The sequence below is a fragment of the Panthera onca genome, chromosome B1 (assembly GCF_046562875.1).
Source record: "Panthera onca isolate mPanOnc1 chromosome B1, mPanOnc1 haplotype 2, whole genome shotgun sequence".
Lineage (NCBI taxonomy): Eukaryota > Metazoa > Chordata > Mammalia > Carnivora > Felidae > Panthera > Panthera onca.
The window spans coordinates 183,082,634-183,104,810 of NC_138342.1; the positions used below are offsets into that span (position 1 = coordinate 183,082,634).

Sequence of the window (22,177 nt, forward strand, 5' to 3'; positions counted from 1 at the left end):
GACCCAGGCGCCCCTACAATTTACTGTTTCTACCCATGCTCTTGAGTGGCTTGTGTAGCAAAAACTATGTGTTGTCCCCAGCAGCCGGGTCCACCCCATCCCGATCTTCCTTGATAAGGGAACTCTAGTTTTGTGGAGATGGCAACACGCTCGGGGAATGGGCACAGCTCCAGGGACCTAGTCGTGATTGGTCCCAGCTTATCACACAGTTTTCCCTGCCCCTCCTGGACCCCCATCAGCGAAGGGCTTGGCTATAGTCACCTTATCCCGGTTTCAGCAGTGAGGTATGAAGGAAAGCCTGCCAGGCCCGTCTGGGACAGAATTTCTTCCCTGGAAAAAAAGGAATATGAAGAGCCCTGATGCTACTGAGCATTAAATCAACCCTGGAACTATCTGTGTCTGAGCTTCTTTTCATGTGAAAATATAAGTCTCTATTACCAAAAACCGCATATAGTATGATATGTTATCATCCACAGCCAAAAGTACCCTAATTTGTATACCCTAGTGGACTTGTCTTCAATTCTCAAGGCCATTGTCATAAGTATGTACATGCACCAGCACAATTTCTCCTGGTAGGTACCAGATTCTTTACTTTCTTTTGTACGTAAATTACATTGACTTAAATGAAAATATAATAATTACAACATAAAATATATGCCAGAAAATTTTTGCTGTCTAAATTGTAATGATAACCACCATCACTAATTAGGATGGATTAAACTGTCCCTGGCAGCAAGAAATCTAGCAAATGTCTTGATTATGCACAAGTAGTCCAAAATAAGGTCATATTTTTTGTCAAGCACTTTCACAAATCCCTGCGAGCACACCGTTCTCCTTCTCTGAATTCTGAAGCATACTTACCACCTGCAGATATTGAGAACACTGACAGATAGCTTCTGGCAAAGAGGCAACTATTCTATAGCATTATGACACTGGGAAACATATACTGTGCCAAATAGCATTTTATATGGAAGAAAATACACTAAATTTTCACATTGCAGGTCAAGTTTATATACTTCATGATATCACATTTTGGGAAAAGCTTTCCTCTTCCTTTTTCTTGTATAATACCCTTGTAGCAACTTCAATCACAAATCCAAGTGGAAACTAAATGATATGCAGTGACAACCTTAAATGAGAAAATTGTTCCCTGGCTAGACCTCTTACTGAGTTTGCTAGGACTGTGGGCTTCAATTTGAAGAGACACCAATGATCTGAGAAGATGTGCACGATGCTATAATTGGTCCATGTTTTAGAAACAAAATACCTGGAAGGAGAAGCAAGGTCATTCAAACATGAAAGAAATATTGTTAGGATGTATATCGGCAACAACAACAACAAAAACCTGCTGTACATTAGAGTAGTAAGATCTAAACATGGTTTAGATCCCAAGCAGATGAAAGTGTTTCCTAAAATCCATACATTTCAAAGAAAGATTGGTTCCTGAAGGAGAAAACCACTTCGGAATGAACAGACTCATTCTACTGGAAGGCAGTGACCAGGCAGGAGTGAGCAGACCACTCACTCACTCTGGTTCTGAGACTCACTCACTCTGATTCTGCAAACCAGAACTTGACTGGAGCAAACATTTTACTGCATTAAATCTACCCTCTATCACTTCAGTATACAACTTCAGAGATTCGAAACACAATTCTCCAACAGAGACTTAATAGAAGCTGAAACACTAAGATTGAGCCCTTAGGCTTACACATTTATGTTACTGTCACCATAAGCCCCTCACATAGATACAATAACATTAAACATTCATTAAAATCTTTCTATCAACTGCCCACTTCTTCAGAGGGGATTTCATTTTTATCTTGAACAGATGGCAAGCCTATCACAGAGTGTTCTTTATGACCAGAGCATAAACACTGATTAAATCATTCTGAAACCAATTAAAAACTCAACATTTACTTCAGGAAGACATATCTACAATAAGAGAATGAACATGAGCAAACATAGTCAATTTACTCACTCTAGCCCCATCCCCTGAGAAAAATCTGACTGAGGACAATGAGTTATAGGAGAAATAATCTACCTCAGGTTAGCTGTCCCATTTGCTACCTGGGTACTCAATTAAAAGGGCAATTGGCCAGAGATGTTAGAATTCCTTCATCAAATATGTTTTGGAGTTCCCCAGTGATGAGGCCATCAAGTACACAGACACACACACCAAAAATTAATTTTAAAATATTGATTCCCATTACAGAAAAAAAATAAATAAATAAACAGAACAGATGTTGCCAGAGCACAAATCCGGGCTCAACTTACCTTGTAGCTACTTCAGCAAAAATCTTCAAACTTCAAAGTATGAGACACTATCCATGACTACCTTACATTATTTCATTTAGTCTTTATAAAAAAGTGTCCAAATGGTATTCATTATTATTATTTTTTTTTTTTACAGAAAACCTTTGGAACTGGGTGGCTCAGTCCGTTAAACATCTGACTCTTGATTTCAGCTCAGGTCATGATCTCACTGCTCATGAGGTTGGGCTTCACATCAGCCTCCGTGCTGACAGTGCAGGGTCTGCTTGGGATTCTCTCTCTGCCTCTCTCTCTGTCCCTTCCCCACTCATGCTCTCTCTCAGTCTCCAAGGAAATAAAATGTTTTAAAAATCTTTTAACTTTTTAAAAATTTAACAGACCTTGCATATTTTCTTGTGATTTTTCGCAACGTAAAAATAAGGCTGTGTTTCTCAAAAAGGCTTTTAAAACTATAGCACGTGCGAATTACAAATGACTAACAAAATCCTGCATTTTGGTACTGCATAGCTGGAAAGCAGGCCGGTGGTCAAGGGGGAGGTGTACCCAAATCGAAGGCAGTTTTAACGTTGAAGGCAGAAATCTTCATAGGAATCTATTTGTAATGTTTTGAAATTGCTGCTGTGAGAGTCTCCAGTCTGCCCTTTCGTGATTGATGGCGGTCGGGATGAGATGCCGGGATGTGCACCCTCCAATTTGGGAACTGGGGTGGCTGCCACTGCTGTGCTTTCAATTGCACCCTCATCGGTTCCTCTGAGGATCCCAAAATAACCATCTTCGCTCCCGCTAGTGCCCCAGCTATTTTTAACAATCTAGCAATCCACCCCAGAGGCTGTTGGTGCCATGGCCCACGGGCAAAACAGCATGATTAGTCGGCTCAAAGGGGTTGAAAGGGTCTGTCAAAAAACAAAACAAAAAAAGGGTCTCTCAGACCAGTGTAGTAGATAGATCCCCCTGTGCCAGTGGAGGAAGAGATCATAGATTTCAAAAGCAACTGCCATGGGGCCACGACAGGCCAGCTCATTGCAGCCCCGGTAGATGCCTGCCACATAGTGGTACTCAGAGGAGTAGTAATGGAAGCAAGTCCTCCTTCGGTTTGCATGGAGAATCAGTGCCTGTGTAAGGGAAGCGTGGCTCTTCTATCAGCCCAAAATCGTGGGCATATTTTCCTGTGATGAGGTACGGCCCACCTTCACAGCCTTGAGCGTGCTGGCTGCAAGAGACAACCTCTGGGGACTCAAGATTGGGGTCTGAGTATTGTTGGTTAGTGTATGGATCCTTGTTTCCAGCATATCCACGGAAGCAAATGAGTAGCAGCTTCCACAAGATGCTTGGCTTCGAACAGGAGGAACAAAATTGGTACCACAAACATTTCTCCAGTCCCAAGACGCTGGCAAATGTAAAACCATTTCGTGTATTTCAACAGTCAGTGGTGGGATTCTCCGGCTGTGGCTACTGCCTCTCCTAATCCTCTCTCCTAGGGTAAGCGTCTCATGTTCCATGTATGTGGTTGCCGTCCAAGACTTCTGGGGGCACCTGGGTGGCTCAGTCGGTTAAGCGCCCAACTTCGACGCAGGTCATGATCTCATGGTTTGTGGGTTCAAGCCCATGAGTCAGCTGTGCTGACAGCTAAGAGCCTGAAGCCCAGATCCTATGTCTGCCTCTCTCTCTGCCCCTCCCCGCTCAGGCTCTGTCTCTCTCTGTCTCAAAAAAATAAATAAACATTAAAAAAAATTTTTTAAGACTTCTGAATGGCATGGATCACTTTCACAAAACCATGGTTATATTTGTAGAGGGTATTAGAATTAGAAGAGTTTCCCTGGAGACTCTCAGGGTGTGCTGTGTTCATGTTCACCTTCTCAGAGGTAGTTCCCACTTTAGTTCCGAGGAAATGAGCCTACTTCCAGCTTGGCACATCATGCACCCATCCAGGCATGGTCTCTGCGGTGGTAACTCATTGTGGAGGATAAGCTAAGGAATTCCCTGAGCTCGCACCCATGGGTTAACAAGGCATATAGGAACAGGAAGCCTCAGGATGAAAGCATCCAAAATTAGGTAGACAAGATTAAGTATTCAGGGCGGAAACGCCCCCCAACTTAGTACGATAGCAGAAAGCTGCTTTCAAAGGAAGAAAGGACCAAAATAGGTAAACAGGTGAACAGGGCTATAGACCACAGCAGGGCCAAGTTGCCCAGAACAGAGCTAATTAGCAAAAGAAAGGTGCCTTGTTGACCCTGAGGTAGCATGCTCTGTCTTTCTTGTCCCCTAGGCAAGATAAGGTAAACAGACCTGGCGCCTCATGCCTGCCTTAAACAACCATCTGCCAGGCACCAGGACTTTGTTTGGTATTGACCTAAACCCCTAACGCTGCATATCTTCAAAACCCCCTTTTCCTCACACCCATCACTCTTGTAAACCTTCTGATCCTAATAAAAATGGAGCAAGGACCCTTACTTGGGGCTCTTGTCTCCTCCCAGACATTACGCTCTCTCACATGTCAATTCTGCATCCACTATCTTGCTGGACAAGAAAGAACTCCAGAGCCAGAGTCTACGACTACTGGTTACCTTGCTGCCCTCTTCTTTGTACTTAAAAAAGGCAAACCACTTGTAGTCATTCAACACAATCTCAAAGCCTTGATTGAAAATCATGGTGAAATGGCAAGGATTGCCCAAATTAGCCCATCCTGTATCTAACTTCTCAAGGTGTGCCACTACTTTCTTTTTTTTCTGGTAGTCCCATAGCCATGTAATTGACATCATGTTGGGAACTAATAGGACCCGCCTAGAAGACCCAGGGACCCAGGAGCCCAGGGCAAGTGCAACGGGGACGTGTGTCACAGTGTGGGGTGCTGACAACACACAGCAGCCACAGGAGGGCTGTGAGCAGTCAGCAGGGCTAGGGACCCAGGGGAGGAGAAGGAAAGGGCAGTGGCCAAAGAACAGTGGCTGGAGAGCCTAAATGGCACTAATTATTAGACCATGTGAAGATAAAGACACTGTCTTCATAAGCTTAAGCAGCTTGCCCAAATCGCATAGTTTAGTATATGGAAGAGTCAGGCTTTTTGCTCCGAGGTTTTGATTTCAGAAGACATGCTTGAAGGTACGACACTCTATTTCCTCTCAGAATAAGTTTTCCTAAGCCCTTTTAGAGAAAGAAAATTAGAACAGGAAGCTCTTTAAATCTAAGTATTGCTAAAACAAATTATTTTCATGCAATGCATACAAACAACTGAAATACTAGTTATAGATCGTTCTCATTTCTTCATTAAAGTATAATGAGAAATTCTAGTTCAAATGACTATATACACTTAAAAGAAATAAAATGAATTTATAAATATTCTATAATTCAAATTAGTTAAAAGGATAGCTTTTAAATATTTATATTTTAGGGTTTTCATACATACTACAAAATATTAACTTGAAATAGTACAAATGTTGTATTAAAATGTAAATGAGAATCTAATATATCTGAAATCCATCACTGGAAGAGTGTGTGTTAGTGATACATGACGTGACCTAACTCTTCATGATTCTAGGTGCCTGACAAAGCATTTATGGGCATGGCCCTTACTGGGAGGCAGGACTTTCAGTGTTAAAACTGGAAAGCCCAGGCAAACTGGGATAAGCTGGTCCCCCTAATTCCGGAATATTATTAGGTAGCAGGGAAAGTCATAATCCAGAAAAGACACACATATCTGGAAAAATATCCTTCTGATGTGACTTAGATTCAGAAAAATGCATGTCAAATTGTGTACATTCTTGTGAAATTAGGCAATTACATTTTTTCTGTTTAATCAAGTCCCAAATTTTTCCCAGAGACGGCGAATAACTAAAAAAAAAAAATCCATCTGGTTCAGAACTTTTTTCTAGGGTAATATCAAAAAAATGTTTGAATAGTCAAATATGACAAAATTTCTCTACTCAGCTTTGCTTGATCTGAGAGATTAAGCATCACCCAGAGTTATCACCTTTATATGTATCTGTAACTGGCACATCTAATATTTACTACTTTAGCACATACTTAATGCATATTCGGATTAGGGGGATGATAACTACAAATTCATGAAATGTATGATATTTTGCTAAAATTATCTCACTATGGTGCATCTGAAGTAATGTCCTACCGTGCATAGCCAAAAAAGCTATGTTTATATTTTATAACTGATATTTACTGGATGATAGCAAAGCCATTTCAATTAAGTTAAGGTTGAACTTAACAGTTTTAACTCTTGTATGGCTATGACAGATGAAACTAAGTGTGGACTCAGCCTTCTCATGAATTTGTCCTAGTGGCAACAAACTAAACTTGGCAAATGAATGAATGAATTAAAATACCACTGGGTCATTATCAAGTTCATCACAACGAAAAGAAAAATAATTAAAAATGCAAAAGGAAATTGCATTTTAATGTATTTCAAGGGTCTTAGTAAAATAATTAAGTGAGAGACATCAGTCCCAAAATAATACATACATAATACCTTTCTAGAAAGTTAAAAACTACTAAAAAACAAACCAGAAAAAAACAGGCTTTTTGAGACATGCACATAAATGCAGGAGAACCATGGAAAAAGGAAATAAGGAAATGGTTGCCACAGAAACCATTTGGGAAGAAGAAGTACCAGGTGGTTGGGGAGAACAGTGTGGTTTGCTGTTCATAGTGCTTATTCCATTGTTTTACATACAAATAAATATATGGCTGAATGAAAGCAAACTATGCCTAGAAAATGAAGAGAGTGTTATATCATAAGGATTACAGTTTTCCCAACTAAATTTTATTTTATTTATTTTAAATTAAATTTCCTCATTTAAATTTTCTTAATATATAATCTTATCACCCTATGTGAACCCTCATTCCTGGAGTCATTGAGACCAGGTAGAAGATCCAGATTCATTTTCCTGTCCCCATTGTTTCCTTCTCCACTTCGACCTACATATCCCTGTTACGTTCTCTCAGTACTTCAAAAGCTGCATATTGTCCAAAGAATAAAGACCAGGTCAAGAACGCCTAGGATGTGGATTGGATCTGCCTTCTGTATGTTCGCATTGCTTCCTTCACTGATCACCATGCCTGTTCATGCTAGTCCTCAGTTCTCTCTGTTTTCTTGTCATTTAGTATCTTCCCTTCTGTACAAGTCCTACCAGTCTTGGAGGGCCCAGCTCAAGGTCACCAAATCCACCTGGTCTGAGATCTATTTCCATTCTGTGATCCAGAGCACAATATACATATCTTATAACTGAATTTATCTATAGTAGGTGATTCCATATTGCTAATTTAGCAAACTCTTATCGACTATTTACTTCTATCAGTGAGGCAATAAACAAATTCAGGAGAAAAACTTTGGCCAAGCCATATGCAATGCCCTCGGAGAGTTTTAGTCTAGAATTATTTACATTCCTAAATCACGTGTTCTACTTGATAATTTAAAAAAAGGCTTTCATTATCAATCGATTTCACCTTTGTATATATCTTAGTACTTCCCACACAGAAGTTAATCAACTAATATTACTTTCACATCTACCTAGGGATTTTTTTTTTTAACTTCAGAGACCACTAATCTAAACATTTGTGAAGAAAAAACACACTAACCAAAAACTAACATCCTACTTGCAAAATCTGGAAATAATTTCTTCTAGTAGTAAGTCTTAAGATGCTGCGACAAGAATCACCATCCAGGGTCATGTCCTTTGCTTTAGAGAAGAAGTGCTAAGATTGCTCGTCTTCATTGGGACTTGTTTTCTCATGTGGCCAGGGACAGTTCCTCATTTGTAGCTCTCTTTAATTTTTTTAATGTTTATTTTTGAGAAAGAGACACAGCACGAGCAGGGTGGGGCAGAGAGAGCGGGAGACACAGAATCTGAAACGGGCTCCAGGCTCCGCGCTGTCAGCACACAGCCCGATGCCGTGCTTGAACCCAAGAACTAAGAGATCATGACCTGACCCGAAGTCGGAGGCTTAACCGACCGAGCCACCCAGGTGCCCCTGTAGCTCTCTTTTAACATGTATTACCAATAATACAAAACAGCAAAGACCTTTTACACCTGTGAATATTGGTTTTTATCCCTGTTTTTTTTAAATGATGGTTTTGGGGTGTCTGGGTGGCCCAGTCAGTTGAGCATCCAACTTTGGCTCAGGTCATGATCTCACAGCTTGTGGGTTGGAGCCCCACGTTGGGGTTTGCTCTGAGAGCATGGAACCCACTAAAGATTTTCTGTTTTCCTTTCTCTCTCAAAAATAAATATACATTAAAAAAATGTTTTTATTTTTAATTTTTTTAATGTTTATTTATTTTTGAGACAGAGAGAGACAGAGCATGAACAGGGGAGAGTCGGAGAGAGAGAGAGGGAGACACAGGATCTGAAGCAGGCTCCAGGCTCTGAGCTGTCAGTACAGAGCCCGACGCGGGGCTCGAACTCACGGACTGCGAGATCATGACCTGAGCCAAAGTCGGACGCTTAACTGACTGAGCCACCCAGGTGCCCCTAAAAAATTTTTTTAAGAATAAAATGCGATGGAAAAAAAAAAAAAAAGAATAAAATGTGATGGTTTGTACCAGCTAAACATACTTCTGTCCTCAAACTCCATTGCAACTACTGGTGACCATGTGACCAGAGACACAGTTCTTAGCAATGAAACAGAAACAGAGGTGTCCTGAGTGGAGCTTTCACAAATATGCTATTTTTCTAACAACAACAATAAAAAAACTGGACACCCACCTTTTTCTCTTTGTCCTTTTCCTCTTCGAGATACCCATTATAAATACATATACATATACATATTGTATGTGTATATGCATATATAAAACCATGAAATATATATTATATACCCATTATGTATTTTAATATATTGGTAATGGGTGTATATGATATATATACATACATACATGCCTAGATTTGGTACAGCCACTTTGCAACCATAAGAATAAATGACATTGTTCAGGAGAGGCCTTGGTTCTCAGACACTTCCTTGACCCACTGGGTTGGCTCTGGACTTCCTAGCTCTAGACTTCTGGTCATGTGACAGTAAAAGATTCCATCTGATTAAGCCACTATGGCTCTTTCTCATACTTCAGACTAAAGCAATTCTAACTGACATAACATCCCTGCTTCCCAGGCACAACTAGGCTGGATTCCTGTTCAGGGAATGAATTTAAAATGCCGAGGAAGGGTGGAGATTAGAACATTTTTCTGTAACATGAAAGAACATGGCTTCATGAATGGATTCTTTTAAAGGACACTACAAGCCATACAATTTTAGAAACAGTGTTGTCTGTTCACAAAGAAATTCAAAGGATAAACCTTTGAGAGGAGAAGACAACATACTGGTGTGAAAGAGAATCTGGCTAGGAGGTAAGTTGAAATGAAAAGGAAATAAATTAAAAGCAAAATGGCAAAATTAATATCTTCATGAGATTAGAATCACTCAATATTATATTCACTAAAGAACAAAGCCAACACCGCTGAAAAGTGAATAGTAATGTGTAGAACAAATTTGAACAGCTGCCTCTAAAATATGAGAAATGAAGGGAGATTAAAATCACGAGAGAAGAAAAAGTGGATGTAGTTGATGGAAAAATGGTGTGCAACATAATTTGTGTCCATGAGAAAGGAACCCTTTTAACTAAAACAATAAATCTGGGTTATAATAGGACTGTGTATTCCCAAATAAAAGAAAGTCTTGAGTCTACAGATGAAAAGTCTCAGTGACTATAGACAACATTAACAAGGATGAAAACTTGAAGTGATTCTGTTGAAATTTATAATTTCAAGGGTGAAGAAAATAACATAAACTTAGTTCTTGACTAGACAGAAAAGTTTGCCTCCAAAAGAAAAAATTCAGACTAACCTCAGACTTCTCCATATCAAATACCAGGAAATAATGGGACAACATCTATAGAGTTTTAGGTGGTAAAAATTATAAACCAATATATAAATACATAAAATATTTCTTCTCTTTGAAGATTAAATAAACACCTTATTATCAGATATGCGACAATTCAAATATATGTCAATTTTACTTTTGAATATGAAAAATTTAAACATCAGATTCTCAAAGTATTCATCAAAAGTTTAAAGGATGACTCAAAAGTTCAGAAATCAATAACAAAGTCACTTTAAAAAATGCCTCCTAAGAAAATAATCAAATATATATACAAAATATCAGTATACACATGTTTATCATGGCACTATTTATAATAGGTAAAAAATGAAAACATCCAAATGACCAGCAATACAAAACTAGTTAAATGGATTATGGTAGCATAAGTGATGGACTAAGATCTAAGGTTTTTAAACCATACATTAAAAAAATAGTGAAAAATTAGGAAATCATTATAATATATTAATATATGAAATAACTACAAAATAGGTGTGCTAAATGATTTTGTTTTAATAAATAATGTGTGCAAATAGAAAAATATTGAAGAAAATACAACAAATGCTTACTCTGGTTTAAGATATGTAAGTTTTTATTTTCCTCAAAATTTTCTGAATTTTCTCTAATAAATGAAAAACAAATTGCGTTTTTAATAACCTCTCACTTTCTTCCTTTTGGGTGAGTTTATTTAGGTTAGCTCTAGTGTCTTCTTTCTGGTTTTGAAGCTTCTTTCTGTATGTTTTGGTAATGTTTGAAATTGTGATAAGAATTATAACATCACATCACTTATTAGGTAAAATGACTATGTTCTGATCTGCTTTATTGCAACTGACAATCTTCATAAATCAAATTTTCCATTTTGTCTATGTCAAGAAAATACCAGGCAATTTATGTTTTAATAACTTTCTTCCAAAACGGTGAAACTCCACAAGCTGAGTTTTCAATAAGCCGACCTACTCAGTAGTGCTTTTTGTTTTCAGTATAAAACCATAAACATGTTGGAACTGTAACTGAGCCTCTAATCTTTCATTTTATATCACTCTGTCTGGCCAGTTTTGTAGAATTTCACTCAGCTGATTAATACCTTTTGTGTACCTAATACAGTTTCGTTTTGCAAGAATATACAGCAGAATCATAGACTTTTTTTTTACTAAGCATTGCACTTTTCTATAGTAAACAGAGTTACAAGTTTAATGGGAAAGAAAACGGTCGTTTTATTTTCTTTATCTATTTTCTGGTATGATGAATATTTTCATGGTAATTCTCAGCACAGTACTGGCCCTCGGCAGTGAACTTGGGAGCTCAGGCTGCCAACTCAAAGTAATATATGAACTTGAAAAACATGGATTGTTGTGTTATTATCTGAAGGTTACTTTATGGGCTCCTGGGTTCTTAACTCCACCCAAACACATGGAAATTCGCAGTGAGAGCCACAAGCAGACCCAGGTAGCACTGATTCTCAGCTACACCTTTGCTTCCTCAGTTGCCCACAGGGTCTGCACTGAACCCAAGATGAAGCATCCAGAGTTTGACAATCTAATTCCCTATCTGCCCCTTGGCTTGCCAACAATCTTTGATAAGGCACTTATCTGGTCTGTGCCTATAGCAACCTACAAAGTGAGAATAATATTTTGATCCCAACTCCAAGATATGGTGATCATTAACTAATAATTTATTTTGAAGCTAAGAGACATAGATATGCCTGGAGTTATCAGTATATTTGAATAAACTCCAAAATCCTAGGTATCTTGACTTTCTCATATCTGATTAACCACTATACAAATGAGGAAATGATTAGAAGAGGAAGAGGGTTTTTCAATAAGCAGAAGCAGGTGTTAATATTCTGGATCAACAGATTTGTACTGGAGCTTAACATAAAATCTCATCCATGAGTAAGCTTTCTTTCATTCTTGGATCGGATGTAATAATTATTTCATTTTCATAAAATTTACCATACTGGCATTTGGATTATTTCGTGATTTTTCTGGGAACTGTGTTTTCGTGCTACTTATCTGAATGCGAATGAGGCCACAATCAATTGCAGGTATCTGTAGAACTTGAGTATCCTTTTATTCCAGACTAGCCACCTATCAGTAGTTAAATGGATACAGCTTTTCAATCAACGGCTGTCCTTACAAAGGTATCATACACTATCGAGAATATATTTTTTCCCACATAGTTTCCTTTCGTTTTTTGTAAAAGTACAGTCTGACATACATTACATTATCAAAACAAAACAGCAAATACTATACATTGGAAAAAAAATAAATGAATTATACAAGCACAAAATCAAAATGTTGTTATTTTTGTTGACAGGCTGCATAGCACTGGAGGGATTCTTCCTCTGTAACTATGGTAATAAGGATACTTATCTTGAAGATTAAAAAAATTATTCCTTTAAAATTATTACAACAGCATCTGGCATATAATAAGTAATCAATAAATCTTATCAATTACTAATATTCTATGACAAGAATACACTTCATCTTAATCATACTAAAGTTCTGTGTATCTAATAAGTAAAATCAAATATTATATGTATCTTCAAACACTTTAGGCAGCTAATCATATAATATTTCTAAAATTCTTGATCTAAGTTAAAGATGGGAAACTTGAAAGTATCTACAAATTCAACCAATAATCTGATCATTTTGTTCTATGTTCTTATTATGCAGACACCATTATATAATGGGGATACAGTGACCTCAAATACATTGTTCTTGTCTACTAGGATTTTAAATGTTTATATATTTATTTTGAGAGAGAGAGAGCGCAAGTTGGGCAGGGGCAGAGAGAGAGGGAGAAAGAATCCCAAGCAGGGTCCATGTTGTCTGTGCAGAGCCCAATGTGGGGCTTGAGCCCATGAACTGAGAGATCATGACCTAAGTCGAAATCGAGAGTTGGACACTCAACCAAATAAATCACCCAGGTACCCCTCTACTGGGATTTTATATCTAGGTTTGCCTGCCACTGTGCCTGGCATATATGAATACTCAATACGTGAGGCCTATTATTATTCATATTACTTTTAGGTGAGACTGAGTGGCTCAGTTGGTTAAGCGTCCAAATTCAGCTCGGGTCATGATCTCACAGTTCTGAGTTTGAGCCCCATGTCAGGCTCTGTGCTGACACCTCGGAGCCTGGAGCCTGCTTCGGATTCTGTGTCTCCCTCTATCTCTGCCCCTCTCCCACTCACACTCTATCTCTATTTCTCTCAAAAAATAAACATTAAAAATTTATATATATGTATATATACATATATATATATATATATATATATATATATATATATATATCACTCCTAATATTTAAACAGATTATATTGTAAACTGCCTTGGATTGCCAGCTAAGTTATAGATAAACGAGACAACTTCTAGATAAAGAAAAATTTGTGGCAGGCTTAAAATTGAGCTCTATCTAAATTAATAGATAGGAAGGATTCTGTTCATTGTTGTGTGCTATACTGTGTTTTACATATATTTTATATGTGTATTTACATATATTTATATGTGTGTGTTTACATATATTATATATATTTATATAGATACATATATATCAGAAATATACACCATAGTGAAATAATCTATATAACTACCCCAAGACCTGTAGCCAACCTTACCACTACCTACTTTTAAAATTAAAAATACATACATGAAAACTTAAGACATGACACACCCAAATTCTCAGCAGGAAGAAAAAGACCAAAAACAATGAGATAACAAATAGATCTTCTATGAATCTCATTGGAGAAGAAAGACAAAAATCTAGCGCACAGCCAAGTGCCAACAAAGAGAAGACGACCTACCTACTTTCTGTCACTCACCCTATGTTTTCTTGTCTCGGTCTTCTGTGCTCAAGGAAATGGAAAGAGCTTCTCAAAAATGCTGAAAGATTACTCCCAAACCCAAACCTTCATTTCTGCCATCTCTGACTACCACTTCCTTAAACCTTGAACTTGTCTTGTTCCACCTCAACACTGTCCAAGTGAACAGTCCTATTCTAGACACTACCGAATACAGCCTGCACCAACCCTACTATGATATTTAATTGGATAATGTTTTTGAACACTATTTTAAAAATGTTGAGGAAGCATATAAATAAAGAGGGCCATAAATGTGATTTTTTAAGTTTATTTATTTATTTTGAGAGAGAGAGAGAGAGAGAGAGAGAATTCCAAGCAGGCTCCATACTGTTAGCACAGGGCCAAACACAGGACTCAATCCCATGAACCACATGAGATCATGACCTGAGCTGAAACCAAGAGTTGGACACTTAACCGACTGAGCCACCCAGGTACCATGCCATAAATGTGGTTTTAAGAAAGAGCCATGGAAAGAACATTCTGTCTCAGGGTAAGCAGATTAAGGTGTCTGATGTCAGCAAAACACAGACCAAGAGGAACCATGGACCTTTAATGAAGTACTCATGTAGTTTTTGCTGTGGGAAGGGAATGAGTTCCAAAGAAATATATAAAATAGCTTTCACCATCAATCATCTACTGGGGAGAAAAAAACATTCACTAAACAAGGTAGCTAAACAAAAGAGATGATGAGTGTTAACATTCATGAATTTCTAGAAGGCATGGCAGCCTTGTTCAGCTCTGGATTCCCAGTGTATAGCAATGCTCAAAGCTTGAAACACAGGGATTTGTCATAAATGTTTGCTGAATGAATGAATAAACAAGTATAGTTAATAGAAGTGAGTAACAGAAATGTCCCCTTTCAGCTTTCGTTTCATCAAGCCTTTCTCGAATTCCTATGCTTCAGTCTTGGAATAGATCCTTTGGGCACGCAAAGATGGATAAAAAAGGAACGCTGCCTTCAGAACTTTATATTTGGTGATCATAGTCTCTAAATGAAGTGAAAATTTGCAGGATCAAAGAATATTTACTTTACACAGAAAGGAGAACAAAAATCAAGTACATCATTCAAGAGAATAAGACTAACATGTCTCAGGTAAGATGGGGAAAGGGTTTGACAGCATTGATAAATATTACATGGAAGGTCTATACTGCCCACAATAAATGCCAATACAATTGAATAAAATAGGATGACAACTAGGGCAACTGGCTGGGTCAGTTGGTTAAGTATGCAACTCCTGATCTCATCTCAGGTCTTGATCTCAGGGTCATGAGTTCAAGCCCCATGTTGGGCGATGGAGCCCAAAATGTGATGACAACTATAAAAAAATACGACAAAAAATAAAGATGAATATAATGTGTTTTAGAAAGAGGAAGAAACAACTTTGTAAAGGAGAAACATTTCTGTCTACATAAAAATTAAAGTTTGGGGCACTTGGGTGGTTCAGTCACTTAAATGTCTGACTCTTGATCTAACAGTTCATGAGTTCAAGCCCTGTGTCAGGCTCCACACTGACAGTATGGAACCTGCTTGGGATTCTCTTTCTCTCTCAATCTCTATTTCTCAAAAATGAATGAATGAATGAATGAATGAATGAATGAATGTTTTAAAATAAGTAAAGTTTCCCATTTCAAGATGGCAGACTACATACCTGTGTTTCTCTCTTCCTTTTGTGATCTTGAAAATAACAACAAGAGTGTGCCTGGGTGGCTCAGTCGGTTAAGCATCTGACTTCAGCTCAGGTCATGATCTCACCACCTGTGAGTTCGAGTCCCACATCGGACTCTGCTCAGCTCAGAGCCTTGACTCTGCTTCAGATTCTATGATCCCCTCTCTCTCTGCCCTTCCCCTGCACATGCTCTGTCTCTGTCAATAAATAAATAAATGTTAAAAAAAATTAAGACAGAAAATTAAAAAAAAATAGAAAATAATAATACGTGGGGTGCCTGGGTGTCTCAGTCAGTTGAGCATCCAGCTCTTAGTTTCAGCTCAGGTCATGATCTCACACTCTGTGTGTTCAGGCCCCACATCAAGCTCTGTGCTGATGGTGCAGAGCCTGCTTAGGATTCTCTGTCTGTCTGTCTCTCCCACTCCCCCAGTCTTTCTTTCTCTCTCAAAGAAATAAGTTTTAAAAAAAAGAAAATAACAATAAGAGCATCACAAAGCTGTAATCCATCAACAATAAAGAGAAAAGGTGGGAGGCAGTCATGAATGGGGTAAGTTGGTCTATGAGAATGAAAGCATACAGTGTGAGAGAGAAGGAAGCAAAGGGTCCTGCAATGGAAAGCATCAGCCTGCTCATCAAGAATCTCAGAACGATCTGGAAATCTGTATGGTCTGAAAGAGCATGGCAGTAAGAAACTGAGCATGAGGAAATGGGTTAAAAGTCCTTATATTGGGTGGGGCACCTGGGTGGCTCAGTTGGTTGGGCTTCCAACTTTGGCTCAGGTCATGATCTCGCAGTTTGTGAGTTCAAACCCTGCATCAGGCTCTGTGCTGACAGCTCAGAGCCTGGAGCCTGCTTCTGTGTCTCCCCCCTCTCTCTACCCCTCCCGTACTCACACTTTGTGGCTCTCTGTCTCTCAATAATAAATGAACATTAAAAAAATTTTTTTTAAAGTCTCTATATTGTAGTTTTAAATTTTTTTTTTTACAGTTTATTTTGAGGAGAGAGAAAGAGAGCAGAGAGGGGAAGAGAAAGAGGGAGAGAGAGAATCCCAAGCAGGCTTCGTGCTGTCAGCACAAAGCCTACCATGGGTCTTGATTTCACAAACTGTGAGATCATGATATGTGCCAATATCAAGAGTCAAAACTTAATTAACTGAGCCACCCAGGTGTCCCTCTATATGGGATTTTTAACCCACTTCGACTTAGATCTGTTGCACATGCAGACTCTAGAGAAAAATAAAAGGTCTTTGGTAGTAACAATACAATACTCGAGTGAATTACCCACAGAGAACTAGGACAGCTAATGTAAGTGCTGATACTCAAGAGTGAGGTCCTCAGCGTATGGGCTTTTGGGCTCCATAATTAAAACCAGCTCCCATTCTACTGTCCTTACAAAAAGCCTTAGATCCGACTAGCCCCATTCACGTACCCAGATCTCACTTGTCAAGTTTTCTATTAAGTTATTCTTTGATATGTATGAAAATTAATTCCATCATTTCAAGTACCTCTGGTATTTGCTGGTACCTCTGAAATCTATACCACAATACCAATTTCTTACTGTTTTTAAATCTCAAAAAGCAAAGAACTCTTAATCTACCATCCCTCAAATCTCTTTTCTGCTCTATTATTTTTTTAAATGACAATTCTTGACAATTTTAAAGTGTATTATTTATTTATTTTTGACAGAGAGAGAGAGAGAGAGAGAGAGAGAGAGAGAGTACACACATGCACATGCATGAGTCGGGGAAGGATGTGGGAGGGAGGGGAGAGAGAGAATCCCAAGCAGGCCCCACACTGTCAGCATAGAGCCCAAGAGTGGGCTCAATCTCACCAACCTTGAGATTGTGACCCGAGCCGAAATCAAGAGTCGGGCGCTTAACCGACCGACCCACCCAGGAGCTTCTTTGCTGCTCTCTCCTTATCTTGGTAGATGGCACACCAGGCCACTGAATTGCTCAGGCCAAAACCTAGGAGTCACGGTTGATGCTTCTTTTCCCCCTCAGTCCATACGCAAGTTCTGTCAATTTCTACTCCTAAACCTACCTCGAACTAGTCCACTTTTCCTTGCTTCACTGACACCGTGAAGTCCTAGCCAATACCATCTTTTAACTGGGAATGTCCACAAAAGCCTTTTAGCTATCCTACCTCCACCCCTGCCCTGGGTTTCCTACAAAGCATTCAGATGTATTGTGATTTCCTACAATGCATTCTCCACTGAGAACCCAGAGTGACCTTTTCAGAACGTAAATCAAAAGTTAGATCTCTCCCAGAATCCACCCAAAGGACTCCTTCGTCACTCACAATGAAATTCAAACCCTTTACCACGGCGAGGAGATCACAGGTGCCATTGCCCTTGCCGGTTTTCCTTACTTCTTCTCATGTATGCCTCCTTTTCTCTCACTCTGCTGTAAACACTCCAGTCTGGGCTCATTAGAGATTACTGAAGACTGCCCCAACCTCAAAACCCTGATAATTGCTCTCCCTCTCCCTGAAATACTCTTCTCCCAGACCTTCGCATGGATAGTTACTGTTTTTTTCTTTAAAGCCCCAGGTTCCTTAGACGGGTTTTCCCTGACCACCTAGTCACTCTCTACCATATGAATATCCCACAGCTGAGTGGTATGTCAACTTATTATATTTATTTTTTGTCTACTCATATATTTTTCACACTCCAGGATGAAAGCTCCGTGGGGCACGGTTGTCAGCTTTGTTTCTGACAGTATCCACAGTGCCTAGAACAGTGCCTGGGGCACAAAAAGTGCTCAAAAGACTTTTTTGAATAATTGCTCAAAAATGTCTGAAAATGAAAGGAAAAAAAAGCCCAATATCAACCAAAATAAAATCAATTCCAGAAAAGAAAAAAAAAAAAAAAGAAAAAAACACAGAACTTATGTAGTAGCAAAATAATAACTAAAGTAATTTAATTATTAACTCAGGGTAATTTGAGAATAAATGTAGCAATTTGAAAATAAGACTTCATACACATGAGAACAATTTTTGTTTTTTTTTTCTTGTTTTTTTTTTTTGATATCTAAAATAACCACTCACATGCAATGCTAAAGCAAGTATGAACTTTAAGGAGCATTCTGGAAAGTAATCCAATAGTGTCTATCAATAACTGAATGCACATACCTTCTGCCCCAGTAATTCCCCTTTTGGAATCAATTCAACAAATATAAAAGCATTAGTATATGCAAATGTAGCACTTTAGTATCTTCTGAAGTATTGTTTACAGTAACAAAAAAGAAAACGCTCCTGATAGTGGTATAATTGAATAAGATTTAGCACATCCATATAACAGACTCTCAGGCAGCTCTGTTTAAAAATGAGTTAGATCAGTGCTTGGGGAAGAGATTTACTGGGGATTATTAAGCTTAAAAAAAGCAAATTTTTGGAGTGACTGGCTGGCTCAGTCGGTGGAGCATGTGACTCTTGATCTCAAGGTTTTGAGTTCAAACCCTACCTTGGGTGTCGAGATTATTAAAAATAAAATCTTTAAAACAAAAGCAAATTTTTAAAAAGCAAATCTCAAAGAGCGTATGGAGTAGGATGCGATTTTTGAAACAAATAAAAAAGCATATTCGTATGTTTATATTAATAGCAGAAAGAAAACTATGGATATATACATATAACTATTAGCACCAGTAACCTCAGGAGATCATGGTGGGGGAGTGCAGAGCAAAGAAAAAATTCTTCTTTATACCTTTCCAGAATGTTTTCTTATAATAAGAAACATGTAATTCTTATTTAAAATTCCAAACAAAATAAGGAGGAAAAGTTCAGTGAAATGAAAGGAGAGAGAGAGAGAGAGAGAGAGAGAGAGAGAGAGAGAGACAGAGGAGGAACAGCAAAAAGAATCAGTTACTGAGTTAAACTCTACCCAAAGAACAAGAGGAAAAAAATCTCCACAATAAGTCATTTGTACTTTAGAAGAACTCACGAACAACATGAAATCAATGAAACAAGACATTCAAGATGAAAGGATAAGACAACAGAATAAAGTGAAAAATGAGATTACAAAGCTAAAAAGATAAACTGGGGATCAAAGCAATACTATTACAGAAATAATAAATAAATTTGAAATCGCACAAAACAGAACACGTGAGGCCAAATACCCAATCAGAGGCCAAAAGAAAACAGAGAATAAACACATAGATGGTGAATCCCTGAGGAGAGAGTTAATAGATACCTCAGACAGATAATGATGATCTAGCAAAAGAAAATCAATTGGTCTTCATTCTGGGGAAACCTTGTATTCTGTCCTATAAATGGAAGAGAGGAAAACAGTACATTTCTATATTAAAGAAATTTTTCATGAGATGTAAGAGGGGGAAAAAAGTGGATCTGCTAATTAAAGGAGACTACCATGTCTAGAAATAAAATAAATAAATAAATAAATATTAAACAGAATCATCAAAACTGAGATATATACTGGAGATTTTTCTGAAATTTATAAATGAAAAAACAGATCAACAGGAAAAGAGCCAGGAAAAGCAAAAGTGAAAAGGGAGGAAGAAGAGAGGGAAGGCAGGAGGAAACAAGGAAGGAAGGAGAAACCAGGCTTGAATATGACCAGTAAGTTGAGGAGGAAGTTTGCTAAGAAGAACACGAGGGGTGCCTGGGGGGCTTGATCAGTTAAGCATCTGACTCTTGATTTTGGCTCGGGTCGTGGTCTCACGGTTGTGAGATCGAGCACCGCCTAGGGCTCAGCGCTGACAGTGTAGAACCTGCTGGGATTCTCTCTCTCCCTCTCTTTCTCTGCCCCTCCCCCACTCATATTCTCTCAGTCTCTCTCAAAATAAATTTTGTTAGCTTTTCTGTTAGCTCTCCTTCAAAACCCATGCGGAGGGCAGTGACCCGCAGAGCTTGTCACACTTGCTTGAGATGATTACCTACATGAAATACAGACATTTGTATTTTTAACCGTGAATAAAGCTTTAAATCAATGAAGAAGAAAGTTAATGGAAACGTATCAGACAACAAGGAGTTAGTGCAGAAAGTATTTCAGAGATCTGAGAATTCTGAAATCACACCAAGTAGATAGCAAACACTAATCCTTCTCAAAAGAAAAAATACTAAATTAAAAATATATATATATATATTATTTCATATACATATTCTATATATATGTATATAATACATATGTATATAATACGTATTATATGTATATCATATACATATGTTATATATAATATATATATTATAAATATATAATATATAATATATATAAATAATTATATGTATATTATATATATATATATAATGTTATATATAATATTCTGCCCTGTCATTTCCATCTACTTTTCGAGACCAGAACCAGAAATTTGGTCAAAAGTGGCAAAGGCATTACAACCATGATCAAGGAGAAGCATTCAAAGTTTCCAAGTATAATGAAAGACTTTCTATCCTCTGGTCTTTAGGATTGGAGAAGACCCTGAAAATTAAATACCTGCTCAAAATAAGTAAAAGCAAAGAAACATCCCAGCCAGATCTTAATTTTATACTAAATTCCTGCATCACTTTGACCTGGATTTCACACTCCAGTACATAATTATATTCAGTCTCGCAGATCATCTGAAGGCGTAAATGAATATAAATGCTATGTCACCTTTACCTGAGGAGCATTGTTGCCAAGCTTAACCTGGCTGGTACTGAATCTGGACCAGAAAGAGAGTTGAAGCCATGGACCCAGAACCTCCCGTGAAAGCCTCAGGAAGCAAGGTATTATATCTAGAAGTACAGTTATGTCGCAGAGAAGGCTGTCGGAACCTAAGTGGAAAAGAACCACTGTTAGTGGATTTTGCGTCCAAAAAAGGGCAAATAAGTTTGTATAACAAGTACAGACTGCCATAGGCTGCCTTAATTCTTTTCTGTAGTGTGGTTAGTTGAGATAAGACAGTTTTCAAAGTTCTGCATTATTATAGATTCAGAGGAATATAAATAAATAAGTAGATAGGTGGGTAAGTAAGTAGGTAGATAATGTTCTTAAAAAATGAAATGCCATGAACACGAGATAGGAAGTAATTCAATCAAATTTTATCTTAGGCTTCGTTCTCTGGTCTGAATATGATCACTATAAACATATTTCAGGGGCACCAAAAAATTATTAAAATGTACATTAAAAATCCACATCTTTCTAACGAATGAGTTGTAGTTAAATGTGAACTTCAGCCAGTTAAACCAAGCAAGAAATAATGGAAACCCATTGATCTGAACAAACAATGATTTTCTAGATCAGAGTGCAGCTACTTAAGTGCAATGCAAATAATTCCAGGTCATGTCTTGATCCTATAAAAATCTGTGGTCTGTGATATTGGATTTTGCATTTGACTCGCAAAGGGCAGAAGAATAGCAGGAAAGCCACGGTTCCAGTTTATTCATAAACATTTCGTATTCATGGAGGTACTGCTTCATTTCTAGGAGAACTGCCTAGAAACCAGATTGAAAATGTCTATGAATTGAGTAGGTCCCAGATGGTCAGTGATCTGCACAGTGACCACACATTT

The 22,177-nt window shown here is 38.0% G+C and overlaps 1 pseudogene; it reads right to left on the minus strand.

The window, feature by feature from the left end:
• Positions 1-2,831: 2,831 nt before the first annotated feature.
• The window catches only part of LOC132692909 (dipeptidyl peptidase 1-like), a 35,293-nt pseudogene continuing 15,947 nt past the window's right edge, over positions 2,832-22,177 (minus strand).